Source organism: Suricata suricatta, chromosome 2 (assembly GCF_006229205.1).
Source record: "Suricata suricatta isolate VVHF042 chromosome 2, meerkat_22Aug2017_6uvM2_HiC, whole genome shotgun sequence".
In the NCBI taxonomy this organism is placed as follows: Eukaryota; Metazoa; Chordata; class Mammalia; order Carnivora; family Herpestidae; genus Suricata; species Suricata suricatta.
In genome coordinates, this window is record NC_043701.1 from 38,323,681 (window position 1) to 38,337,782 (window position 14,102).

The 14,102-nt window shown below is 35.4% G+C and overlaps 1 long non-coding RNA gene and 1 pseudogene across 1 annotated transcript in view; both read right to left on the reverse strand.

The window, feature by feature from the left end:
- Positions 1 to 1,235: 1,235 nt before the first annotated feature.
- The window catches only part of LOC115305636, a 130,624-nt gene continuing 117,757 nt past the window's right edge, over positions 1,236 to 14,102 (reverse strand). The window contains exons 3-4 of the long non-coding RNA XR_003914906.1: positions 11,696 to 11,838; positions 1,236 to 1,286 (exon numbers count right to left, since the gene is read on the reverse strand). This is a non-coding gene — a long non-coding RNA (uncharacterized LOC115305636). The remainder of the gene's footprint in view (positions 1,287 to 11,695; positions 11,839 to 14,102) is intronic.
- LOC115305629 lies at positions 6,946 to 7,628 on the reverse strand (annotated as a pseudogene).

Sequence of the window (14,102 nt, forward strand, 5' to 3'; positions counted from 1 at the left end):
GCAGCAACCCAAGTAAAGACTCAACATAAAAACTGTTCTAGAAGTAGCAAGACCAACAGGACACCAGTAGAGGCAAATGCAAATGTGCTTTGTAGAAATAATATCGCAACATAATATAATATTATGTTGTTAAACATAATATTCTTTCAGAAAACAATGGGTTCTGAAAATAAACTTACCATTAAAAATTTAAAAACACAGAAAAAAATATGGACCATCCTAATGGAAAGCCGATAAACACATTTTTTTAAAAAATTAACATAATAATAGTGCAGATAAACATTTTTAAAGATCATTTAAAACAGGTATGTTTAAAATGCTTAAGGAATAAAATACGGTTTACAAACAAAAATGTCAGATCACACCATATGAAACAAAGAAAAGACAGAGTATTAACAAGCAAATATTGCTTCTAGGAATTGTATATAAACACATACACAAATACATATAATTTAGTGTGATAATTTCATATGTCAGCTTGACTAGATCATGGGATACCTACATGTCTGGTTAGGCATTATTTCTGGGTGTGACTGTGAGAATCCTTCTGGAAGAGATTAGCATTTGAACTGACAGACTAAGTGATCTGTTATGTTGAGGGTCTGAATAGAATAAAAAGGTGGCAGAAGGGAGGATTCTCTCTGTCTCTCTCACCCTCTGTTTCTCTCTCAGTTTCTCTCTCTCTCTCTCCTGACTTCTTGAACTGAGACATCATTCTCCTCCTCTCTTTGGCACTCCTGGTTCTCAGACCTTGAGACTCATAACCATCAGCTCTCTGGCTCTCTGGCTTTAGAACTATACCACTAGCCTTCCTGGGTGTTCGGTTTACAGACAGCAGGTTGTGGAACTTCTCAGACTCCATAACTGCATGAGCCAGTATCTTGTACTAAATCTCTTGGGGCGCCTGGGTAGCTCAGTCGGTTGGGCGGCCAACTTCAGCTCAGGTCACGATCTTGCAGTTCATGAGTTCAAGTTGACAGCTCAGAGCCTGGAGCCAGCTTCAGCTTCTGTGTCTCCCTCTCTCTCTGCCCCTCCCCTACTCATGCTCTGTCTCTCAAAAATAAATAAACATTAAAAAAATGAAAAATAAGTAAATCACTTTATGATACCTTAGAATTAACCAATATCTTAGAATGAATACACACTCAAATTCCTTCTACATCTGTCTATATATCTATATATATCTTCCCTCTAAAAATCAATCTATCCATCCATCAATCCATCCATCCACTTACCTATTGTGGTTCTGTTTCTTTGAAGATCCCTGATTAATGCATTTACTGTCACTGAAAAATTAAAAAAAGTACAATAGGTTGTAAAATAGGCTATATAAGTAAAAAGAGAATTACTGAATTATTTTCTTCCAATACTTGTTGGGGCAATAAAATATCATGGGGTTCTTACACCCTTGTGTAAGTTTAATCTTATAAAAAACTAGAAGGAATCTGATGAGTCCTAAACTTAACATAAAAGCTATAAAAAAGCATCCTGGGTTCTTTCCTTTCCACAGTGGACCTTCAGTTTTGGCCAAGAATAGACAAGACCTCTAAGTGAGGTACATAAGTTATTACCAAGGAAAAATGACACATGTGCTGTGCCCATGTAGAGGGAATATATGAGTAAAAAGAAGAATATTATTTTATTTTATTTTTTTAATGTTTATTTTTTGAGAGACAAATAGAGTTGAGCAGGGGAGGGACAGAAAGAGGCAGACACAGAATCCAAAGCAGGCTTCAGGCTCTGAGCTGTCAGCATAGAGCCTAATGTGAGGCTCGAACTCACAAACCATGAGATCATGACGTGAGTCGAAGTTGGACACGTAACCAACTGAGCCACTCAGGTGGCTGAATTAATACCAGCTCAATTTTAATATCAATGAAAATATATTATAAAATAAAAAATATAAAATATGGAAAAAGCTTATTTGGTAGAAAAAATAAACAACAATTCAAGAATATATAATAATTATAAATATAAAAGCAACTAGAATTACAGCCTTGAGCTATTTAAACATTCTAATGAAAACACAGAAATATGATAATCAATATTAATTGGAGAGCTTACATGTATCTGAAAACCTAGTAGGTCAAGTAAAAAAAACAAAAACAAAAATCAAAAACACACACACAAGCAAAGAACTAGAAATAATCAAAGAAATAAATAATATGTAATAAGCAAAGAACTAGAAGGCACATACCATAAGAAATAAGCAATATATACACATCCATATCTTTTATGGAGATTATATCTTTGCCAGGTCTATATGCCATATATATTATACATATATACAGATATTATTCAACTTTCAGACTTACAAAAAGCTACAGTAATAAAGACAGTGTGGTAGTGGCCAAGGAATAGGCAAATAGATCAATGGAATAGACAGGAGATCCCAGAAAACATCTACACAAATATAGTCAACTGATCTTTGACAAAGGAGCAGAGGCCATTCAATGGAAAAAGGATAATTATTGCTATGGACTGAATTGTGGCCTCTATCAATCACACACTGAAGCCCTAACAATTTCCATCATGTGATAAGGTCTTCAGGAAAATGATTAAGATTAAATGAGATCATTAAGATAGAACTTTGGTTCTACCGGATTAGTGCCCTTATAAGAAAAGATGCTGGAGAGACTGCTCTCTCTCTCTCTCTCTCTGCATGTGCATAAAGAAGTGATGTGATCAAACAATACTACATGATCCACAGAAAAGCCAGGGGGAGAGGTCTCACCAGAAACATACCATGCTGTTACCCTGACTTGGACTTCCAGCCTCCAGAAATGTGAGAAAATTAAAATAATAAAAAATAAAAATCTGTTGTTGAAATTTGATCTCTTAATAAAATAAAAACTGTTTAAATTGAAAAATAAAAATCTGTTCTTTAAGCCACTCGGTCTAAGGTATTTTGTTATGGCAGCTCAAGCTGACTGAAACAGTTGTCTTCTCAACTATTGGTGCTGAAACAACTGGACAGCTACATTAACCAATCAATGTAGACATAGACCTTACACATTTCCCCAAAAGTAAGATGAACCACAGACCTAACGTAAAATGCAAAACTATAAGACTCCTAGAAGATAACATAAAATAAAACTTAAGTGAATTTAAATTTTTTGATGAGTTTTTAGATACAACACCATAAACATAATTCATGAATGAAAAAAATAAGATGAACATCATTAAATTAAAAACTCCTGCCCTATAAAAAACAACGTTAAGAGGGGTGCCTGGGTGGCTCAGTCAGTTAAGCATCTGAGTTCAGCTCAGATCATGATTTCATGGTTTGTGAATTTGAGACCCACATCCAGCTTTTTGCTGTCAACACACTTGCTTCAGATCCTCTGTCCCCCTCTGACTCTGCCCCCCCTTGCAGTTTCTCTCTCAAAAATAAACGTTTTTTTAAAAGTTAAGAGAATTATAAGACAAGCCATATACTGAGAGGAAATCTTTGCAAAAAATAGGATAAGTATACAAAATCTATAATAAAAGGATAAGTATACAAAATATATAAAGAACCCTTAAAATCCAGTAATAAGAAAACACACAATCCAATTTACAAATAGGAAAAAAATCAGAACAGTTTTATATAACCAAAGAAGATATCCTGAAGGCAAATAAGCATATGATAAAATCATTAACATCATGTGTCATTAGGGAACTGCAAATTAAAACAACAACAACATACCACTACACACCTATTAGAAAAGCTAAAATCTAAAATAATGATAATACCGAGTGCTGGTGAGGATATTAAAGTGATAGAAACTCTCATTTATTGCTGGTGGAAATGCAAAATGTTACAGTCACTTTGGAAGATGGTTTGGTGGTTTCTCACAACACTAAATATGTACTTTTATCATATGATAGAACAATTGCATTTTTTATATTTAACTAAATGAATTGAAAATACATCCACACAAAATCCTTCATACAAATACATATAGCAGCTTTAATTATAATTACCAAAACTCAGAAGCCACCTAGATGTTCTTCAGTAGACAATGGAATGTTATTCAGCACGAAAAAGAAATGAGCTATCAAACCATAGAAAGGCATGGAGAAATCTTAAAGGGCACATTACTAAGTGAAAGTAGACAGTCCAAAAAGGCTACATACTGTATGATTCTAACTATATGACATTTGGAAAAGGTAAAATTATGAAGACTGTATAAAAGAAAAAAAATCACTGGTTGCCAGTAAATCCCAGAGATAAAATATAAATTCCAAATCAGCAAAACAGGAATAAATATTGATGAAACAGAAAGCAAAAAGAAAACATGTACACAGTGAAAAGTATTTTATTTTAAATATATATATTTAAATATATATATATACACATACAGAGAGAGAGAGCGCATGAGAGAGCACATGCAAGTAGGGGAGGGGAAAAGGAAGAGGGAGAGAGAATCTTAAGCAGACATCATGTCCAGCATGGAGCCCTAGGCAGGGTTCAGGGTCAGGATTGAGGCTCAGTCTCATGATTGTGAGATCACAATCTGAGACGAAATCAAGAGTCAGATGCTTAACTGAATGACCCATCCAGATGCCCCAGAAAAACATTAAAAACAAATAGAATAAGAAGCTAGTAATAAATCTAAATATATCAATAAGCACAATAAGCCTGGTTGATTGCATTAGTGAAATATTTGCTTCCTCTTCATTGGACTGATATCATGTATGGCCATATATTTTGTTGAGTAACACAAAAGACTGAGTTGTCAAATTAAACCCAAATGGGTCAATCATCATACCCCAAATCAGATTCTGCTAAAAATTTCAAGGATGCAGATAATCAAGATAAAGCAAAGACACTTTTGAGACAGGTTGAGCAGATTCCTGGGTTCTTTCCTTTCCACAGTGGACCTTCAGTTTTGGCCAAGAATAGACAAGACCTCTAAGTGAGGTACATAAGTTATTACCTCCAATATCAGAGAGTATTTTGTTTATCAAACATCTCCAATTTCCCACTAGCTAGTGTGTTATTTTCCAGGGAGCCATACCTCATAACTCCATAAATCCGTTTTAATTTATTATAAGAATTCTTTAGCCAGGAGAACACCATTAAGAACTTTCTCTAGATAAGGACTTTCTAGAAAATATCATTAGCCCACTGACCCAGACATTCAGTTATGATGCCGTCAAGGAGATATGACTGAAGCATCCCCTTGGTATGAAATGATTAGATCACAGGCTAGATCTTTAAACACCTTCTTCCATGTTTACAATGCTGTTCTTTTGGGGAGGATTACATTTCCCAATGGCACTGAATTTAGGTCTATCCATTTGCACTGCTTTGGTCAAAAAAATGTAAGTGTGACCTGTATCACTTCTGTAGACCTTTAAGAACCAGACCATGGTTTGCCATTTATCTCTTTCACTCTACCAAGAGAATGGCAGTGTCCTAGGCAAAGGTTACATTGTTATCCTTGGTTCTAAGTGAAAAAGACATGAGAGACAGTAGAATGAGCAAGAATTAAACTCTCTGCCTAAAAGTCACTGACCAGGTTGTTTGTCACTGCATACGATTAGAGTGAATCAGAACAAAATCTTAGTATGTTGGACCCTAATCAGAAAGACTGAAGGAATGTGCTTGTGACCACACAGCTCCAAGAGTATTATTTTATCTCATTCAACATTAGTTTTTTCTGAATTATGCTATAACGCATTTAGGTTATACCCAGAATACCAGTAAATTATTGTATTGATAGTATCATAATAATTAATACTATAGTCTGGGTGTACATAACTGGCCAAATAGTGTGGGTAGCTAAGCTGCTGTTGCTTTAAAAGAGTATCTAAACCCTTGCATCTGAATCTACAAAAGTCTTCTCCCCATCGTATATGCAAGAAATCCGTAACGTAAACTAGGCATGAAGAATTAAGAGAAATAACACAGTATATAATAAAACTCTACAGGTTCAAAAACATAAAAGTAAAGCTCCTGAATTTTTTTTTCTCAGCTCTGTAGAAATTTGGGTAATAAGAGTGAATGACCATTTTTTCCATACTGAAGTTCTTTGGGTTTCCATGGGAAATGCTCTTATATATCTATTCAAGTTGTAAGAAGACCCTTGTAATTTTTTAGATGAAATCTTGAATCTACATGACCACTCATATAAAAGTAATAGACCCTGGCATGTGTATATATTACAGATTTAACTTGGTCATTCGTTAAATCTTCCTTTATTTGCTTAAGGCAAGTTTATATCAAAATTCCAACTATACAACTATGTGTAGGAAACAGTTTCAAAATGGAAAGGAGGCTGTTCCTCTTGTGATCGTCTGACTTATCTTAGTGACAGAAAACACAAAAATAATATTGGCTAAAAATAAATGCTTACTTTTCTCATGCATAAATGTTGGCAGAAAATTGTTGGTCCAAGGATTTCACAGTTATCAGTAAGAGAGATGTAGAGTCTTTTTCAAACCATTTTTTCCCATATATACCTTTTTTCTTAATAAATAAAACATTCATGCCTTAGATTTTAAATCATATTTGCAGATGAAGAACACTTCTAGGCCCAAATAAGTTAAAAGTGAAGCTCCTATTGCTAGAAGAAATACATGCCTTGTGCCTTTTAAGCCTAAAGAGCAGAGACTTGATGCTGGAGAACATCATATGCGTCACCTTCTAGACTGGAGAACTGAAACCAAAGAAAGAGCGGAGACTCCAAGTAACCACCATCTGATACCTTTCCCTTCATGCTACAGAAGGAAATGAAAACTTTGTTGCTTTCAGATTAGCTACAAAGAGGTTTCCTGATCATATTAAGTGAAACTATCTCTGTTAACAATTAGGCCAAGGGCATTAACAATATAAGGGAATGCACTCATAAATACAGAATACTAGGACAGTGAAGAAAAAGCCACACTTCTTCAAATATCAGAAACTTCTACACGATAGCAGTAGAGCCGTGGATCAACTCCACCTCTACCAAATGTTTAGTCCAAAAACTTCCTGTGGGCTTTTACACTAACTAAGGCTCCCTATCCTGGGGACATCATCTGCTGGGCAATGAGATCTAGCCAGCTTTCTAGACTACTGGCAACTTTTATTTTATGATCCCCTTATAGATCTCAACTCCACCAACTATTTCCTCAGGCAGGTAGTCATCCTGATCAATGTGAACCTCAACATCTTTTTTGGTGGCAATTTGTGAATGGGAATCACTTTTTGCACTGCAGTCTTTACCAGAGGGAAATCCTGTTTCCTGCAAGGAACAATCATTTGGGGCTCTAATAATTGGTACAAACCTTGGAGGGATTGGTTCATTCAACAACACCTGGTACCTGGTTATATCTTTTATCACTTTGCTGAGCCCCTGTTTTGCTTCATTTAGTAGGTCTGTAGTGAGGTCATCTCTCACTCAGACAACTTTGAGCCTTGCTTGATTCCCCAAATTGGATATGTGAATCTTCCTCTGCTGCTCAATCTGCTTTTCTTTCTTCACATAGTGTTTCATAATCTTCATTTTTTGGGTTTGCACAAGATGACCTTTTTAAATGTTAGTCTTCCTATACCTTCTCATCTATTTTTTTTCCTGCATTCTCGGCTTCTTGTTAAAAAAAAAAAAAGCCATCATACACTTCATGCGCTTTTGCATGTCAGCATCACTGAAGGCCATGGTCCAGGCAATGCTAGGCTGGTGGGCAAGTGGCTTGAGCTTAGGTTTGAAAGGGAGGCTGGAAGGAAGGGGAAAGGAAAATCCAGCACAGGTTTGTCTTCCTTTGATTTGTAATTCCAGCTTCTGGTTCCTCTCTGATCATTTTTGAATCCTGGTTTCCATCTCATAGTCCAAGATAGCTAGTCTAGCTCAAACTATCACATATGCATGCCAGCCAGAAGGAAGGAGAAAAAAATACAGAGGAAGGACATTTCTTCTCTAAGCACATTTTCTGGAAGTTAAATATACCTTTTCTTCCACATGGATTCTACTGATCAGAATAGTCAAAATAGCAAATCTAGCTACAAAGAAGGCCTGGAAGTACAAATCCTATGTTGCACAACCATACATATGGGAAATACTGGGAAGATCAACTGCTGAAGAAAATGGAAAGAATACATAAAGATGAAAAATCATCCACTGTATGATTTGACTCATTTGACTCTGAGAATTGGGATCATTTTCTCTCTGGATAACTTCCGGGAAAATTCATTAAAAATATTTTGAACATTGGGGTGCCTGGGTGACTTAGTCGGTTGGGTATCTGACTTCAGCTCAGGTCATGATCTCACTGTTCCCGGGTTCAAGCCCTGTGTCAGGCTCTGTGCTGACAGCTCAGAGCCTGGAGTCTGTTTCAGATTCTGTGTGTCCCTCTCTCTGTCCCTTACCCACTTATGCTCTGTCTGTCTCTCTCTCAAAAATAAATAAAACATTGAGAAAATATTTTGAATATTAAAAGAGGCTCCTATAATACCTGATAATGGTAGTAGTAAAATTCATTTATATATTCCCAAGCTAGATTGTAGTACTGAATAAGTAAACTGCATTTACCTTTATTTTGCAGACACATCCTAATAACCTGATACATATAGAATAAGATTTTGAAAATCACTTTAGACAGCTTTTTGAATCAATAGAGACTAATCTTTTAGGAATTCTAAGCTAAGAATCCTAATTCTTTGGGTATTTTAGGAACTCAACAGCATTAGAGAAGGGAGTTAATGACTTTATTCTATTCAACAACATATACACATGATTCTTAATTCTGGTTAATAACAAACAAATTAAAAAGGCAAGAATGGCTCATATTGAACATATTATATTTTTTCTTAATCTAAGCACATCAAATGGATTATCTCACTTATTACTGACGGGTCATATATAATTACATTCTTCTCATTTAGGTACATATTTTCAGGTACTTAATTTTATAGCTTGAAAAAATTGGTTTTTATTTATATGAAATTGATTTCATTTTTATTTTAATTTTATTTGTAGTAACTGTGTTTTATATTTTTTACAAATTACCTTTTATTTAGTAAATTAACTTCATGGTCTATTTTCAGTAGTGGCATACATTTCCTTTTAAAATAAATTCAGATAAATAAATAGAGCTATTTTAAAGAATTATATTAAGTACAGGTGGCAGTTTGACATGGAAAAATGTGAATGTGGCAAATAAATGACTGACAGACTACATGGAAGAAAATGTACTATATCTTCAAGTAATCTTTCATACATAGTATTTAGATCAATTAAAATTTTGGTGGTTATTGATATGCAGTAAGTTTGAGATTTTTTTGCTTGTTTGAGATGTTTTGAAGCACACTTTCTCAACATTCCATGTTAAGGGCAGAAATATGCATTAATAGCCAATGAATTGTGAAGAAATCTATACTCAAAAATGAAGCACCTAATATCAACAGAAGACTATCCACTTCTACAGAGTTGATACAGAAAGTGCCAGAGCACCAGGGTTAATAACAATAATGACTCATGGCCCATGAACTATAATAAAATGTCCATTCAACTTCTAACTTTTAGCAAAATAGCGTCTTTGATTCACTAGAAAATACATTGCTTGTAAGAGGTAAGCCCCTGGTTATTGCAGTTTTGATCGTGTAAGACCTATACTGGCCATCATTTTACAGCTAACTTGTAATGAAATGGATCTTACTCATATTTCTGTGTCTGTTGGTAAAATCAACAGTAACCAAGTCAAGAAAATTCCTGATTTACTGTGCCTTCAATAATAAAAAAATATTTTTAAGATTGTTAATATTCATTAAAAAGTTCACAAGGACTTAACGATACATCTGTATAACACACATACACATTCCGCACAGTAGCCTACATTTCTCAACTGTTTTTGTTTTGTTTTGTTTTCTAGTACACTTTAGAATATTAGAGTTCTGGTGACAAAGAAAGTGATAAAGGGATTCAAGCCACATCAAAACATCAGGAAAAAGTAAAAATGTTGTCATTACTACAGAACAAAAATAACTCCTTATGTCTATAAAAGCATCTTCAGTTACCTAATCATTAAGATTGACTGCCTTATACTGTGTCAGAGTTTAAGTTAAAGCTTCATTTCACTGACCGAATTCTTGCCTATGTTCATGGAGCCGGGTTCTCACATTATATACAATAAAGACATTTTCAAATACCTGGCTTCACAATATGCTGTCCCCTCTCTCACTTTCAGCTCATAACAATGTATTCTCAATTAAAGAAACAATAAACCTTATGTATTTCTCAAAAGTGGAGCGTACTGTGGAAAGTTGGCAGGACTCCAAAGAACTGTGGACAACTTTCTGAGAGCCACTGGCCCCTAAAACAACACAGTTTGCCTCAACTGGGAACGGTCCATCATCTCATCTATGTTCTCATACATGTTAGTATTCTACATACGTATTTCTTTTTCAATACAAATGTATTTTTATCACTCTTAGATTTTTTTTACTTGAATACCATCTACCTTCATATTTAAGAAGTAAACCTGAATGTTTACAGATCTTTTAACATTTTATCAATCCTGTGGCACCCAGCATGATGCTATATATATATATATATATATAGCAGACATTGTCAGAGCCTTGACTACATTCTTTGAGTGGTGCCATTTCAGTATATTCCCAAGGGCTTCCAAATCCCATTATCTGCGTCTCTGGTCCTGAGGATTTTGTTTTCCTGAAAATATGGAAAACTATTCCATCCAAACATACAGTAAGCCAGAAGTCCTGGGTAATTGGCATCCCCTGGAAATACCCATCAACCAGAGATTGATGGGAATTGTGTATAAATGTCTCAGAGCCCTTGCTCTTTTACTGAGATAATTTTGAGGCATACATTCTATACCATCCCCCAGAGTCTTCCCTAGTAATGAACTTCAGCCACCCCCTTAGATGAATACCTGGCCTGATCACACATCTAATATTTGCTGCCATCTTTTTCCTGGTCACTTTCCTCCCTCTTCCAGCAACCCTCAAAAATGGCCACTTGCCCTTGTAATTTTTACTCACATGGTCCCTCCTTAGTTTGAGGAAATAAATTAAGGCAATATGATATGTATATCTCTGAATTGTATTTTCTTCTTTTGTCTTAGTATAATATCTTAAAACCATTTTTATAAACATTATAGGAACCATTTTTCTGATCACTTTGGTTTGACTCACACTACTACAAGTTTTCTTCCTAAAACACAGGGTTGGGCTTGACTCAAATCTGTTCAAAAATTTTCATTGCCTCTTCTATAATGGCCTAATAGGCAAAATCTTCCAAAATCTTACTGACGAGAGAAACAAAGGCAAGAAAAATGTAGTTTAAATTAAATCCCCTTACAGACTGCAGCCCTTTGATAGGTGTCAGAGACCTGCAGGATGTGACACTCCCCAAGATGTCAATGGTCGCCTTGATGCCTTAATGTTTACACTTCCTTAAAAACTAAAGCAACCTTACTTTGACAACAGTTAATCTTCAGGGTCCTGCGAGATCCTGCTCTCAACACCCAGAAACTCCCTGGAGACCTACGTTATCTTTAACCTCCTCTCCTTCCACAAACTTGAAAGTATATAATCAGTAGCTTCTCACAACCCCAGTGCAGCTCTCTCTGCCCACGGGTCCTGTCCTCGCGCTTTAATAAAATCACCTTTTTCACCAAAGATGTCTCAAGAATTCTTTCTTGACCATTTACTCACAAACCTCACTTCAAGTGTCATCATTACTGAGCCCTTTTCTTTCAATCTTACCTTGCACTTCATCATCCACTTTACTCCAGACCAGAGAAGAAGCCACCACCAAAGCAAGTTCTCATGCTCCCCATCTTCAGTGCATCTGCTCATGCTGCTTTCTCTGCCTAGAATCGGGGGGCTCAACATGGTAGCCATTAAATCTAAATTAATAAAAATTAAATTTTAAAATTCAGTTCAAACATTTCAAGTTTACTTGAAATAGTGAGAACTATGTGGCTACCACAATAGATAATAGTTATAAAATATTTCTATCATCACAGAAAGTTCTATTGGATAGAGCTCGCCTGGAATATTATTTTATACCTAGTTTTTGAAAACAACTTTTTTAAGATCCATCCTAAAGCTAACTTTCTATAAAAAATTCTCTTAAAATAGAATTAGTTTTGTCATGTGTCTCCATTCATTGATTTAACTTTAGTTCATTCAATCATACGACAGATTACTGTGTATTTTATCTATGAATATCAGTGCACATAAATAATTTACACATATGTAGATATCTTAAGGACAAGATTAAAGCATTCTCTTTTTTGTACTTTGGAGATACTTAGCAAGGTGCTTTGCTTATCAACAAATATTCATTTAATTCTTATGAACTAGTCAAACTGACTTAAGACTCACTGTATATTATTCTGATGAGGTTCTTTTTTTTTTTAATAGTTTATTTTCAAATTGGTTTCCATATAACACCCAGTGCTCTCCCCACAAGTGCCCCCCTCCATGACCATTATCCCCTCCCTCCCTTCCCCTCCCCCTTCAGTCCATGGTTTGTTTTCAGTATTCAATAGTCTCTCATGATTTGTGTCCCTCACTCTCCCCAGCCAATAAGGTTCTTTTAAACCACTTCTTTCCTAATTCTGTATTTTTGATGTCATTACTTACAATCTACAGTCTTTATTAAATTTTGAAAGCCTACTGAAATTACTTTGAATCTTAATTGTATCATCTAGACTAAATTAATAATGCCATTTGTATATTATGTACAAATTTGATATAAGGTTTATTTCTCAGAGTATCAATTTTTTTCTCTGACATCCAAAAACACTGATGGAAGTTTCCAGTTCCTTTTCAGAATACGATTCCAGAAAATAGAAACTCTGTCCACGTCATTACATGTGCCTATTTCCTTGCATAGAATTTTGCCTAATGACTCTTTATTTTGATGCTTGTGGTCCCTTCCAGAGCCAATTTTTTTTAAAGTTTGTTTATTTTGAGAGAGAGACAGCACAAGATAGGTAGGGCTGATACAGAGGGAGAGGGAGAATTCTAAGCAGGCTCCACACAGTCAGTATAGAGGCCAAAGCACGGCTGATTTCAACAAGGATGAAACTATGATCTGAGCCAAATTCAATGGTCAGAGGCTTGACCAACTGAGCCACCCAGGCACCCCTCCAGAGCCAATCTGTGGAGAGAATTCATGCATACAAGTGGAGCTGAAGTGTTTTAATTGTTCTTTAACATAGGAGCTAGGTCCTTATTTAAATCTATTTTTTAACTAAACCTTAATAGTTTTGAATAGTGTTTATCAAAAATTACCTCAAGGGGTATATGGGCAGTTCAGTCAGTTGTGTCTGGCTCTCGGTTTCAGCTTAGGTCATGATCTCATGGTTTGGTTTGTGAGTTTGAGTCCTGTGTGGGGCTCTGCACTGACAGCACAGAGACTGCTTGGGATTCTTTGTCTCTCTGCCCCTCCCCTATGCATGTACTCACATTCTTTTTCTCTCTCTCAAAATAAATAAACTTTTAAAAAATAACCCTAGAGACCTCCACTCAAGCTTTCAGTCTTAGATTTGATTCACAGTCTTTACATTTTGCTGTTTAACCTGTTGTATACTGAAATAGTACCATCATAATCCTGTCTTTATGATCTTCTCCATAGAGGCATTAAGAAAGACTCAAACCAAGTTGATTTTCCTTTTTATAGGAAGAGTATAGATTCTCTGAATGATCACTAAACTCTTTTCAAAATCCTGGCAAACTGTGGCAGAATCTAAGCTTAGAGGGTCCTAAGAGAACTTTAAGTTTATGTATTTATTTTGAGAGATAATGAGTGAGTGAGGAAGGGGCAGGGAGAGGGGAAAAGAGAGAGAATCCCAAGTAGGCTCTGCACTGTCAGCATAGAGCCTAAAACAGGCTCAAACTGGGACATCATGGCATAAACCAAAGTTGGATGCTTAATGATTGAGACACCCAGGACTCTCCAAAAGAAGTTTTTAAAAAGCATCTATTTATTAATAAAGGCTGCACATTTTTAATGCAATTTCCTTTGAGGTACCAAATTATAGATTCATTGCCTTTGGAAAAAGTCCCTAATCCAAAGTCAAATCTATGGTGAACTTTCTGTTCAAATGTGCTTACTGAACTACATCATATTGAAGAATATACTTAATTTTCTCAATTAGGA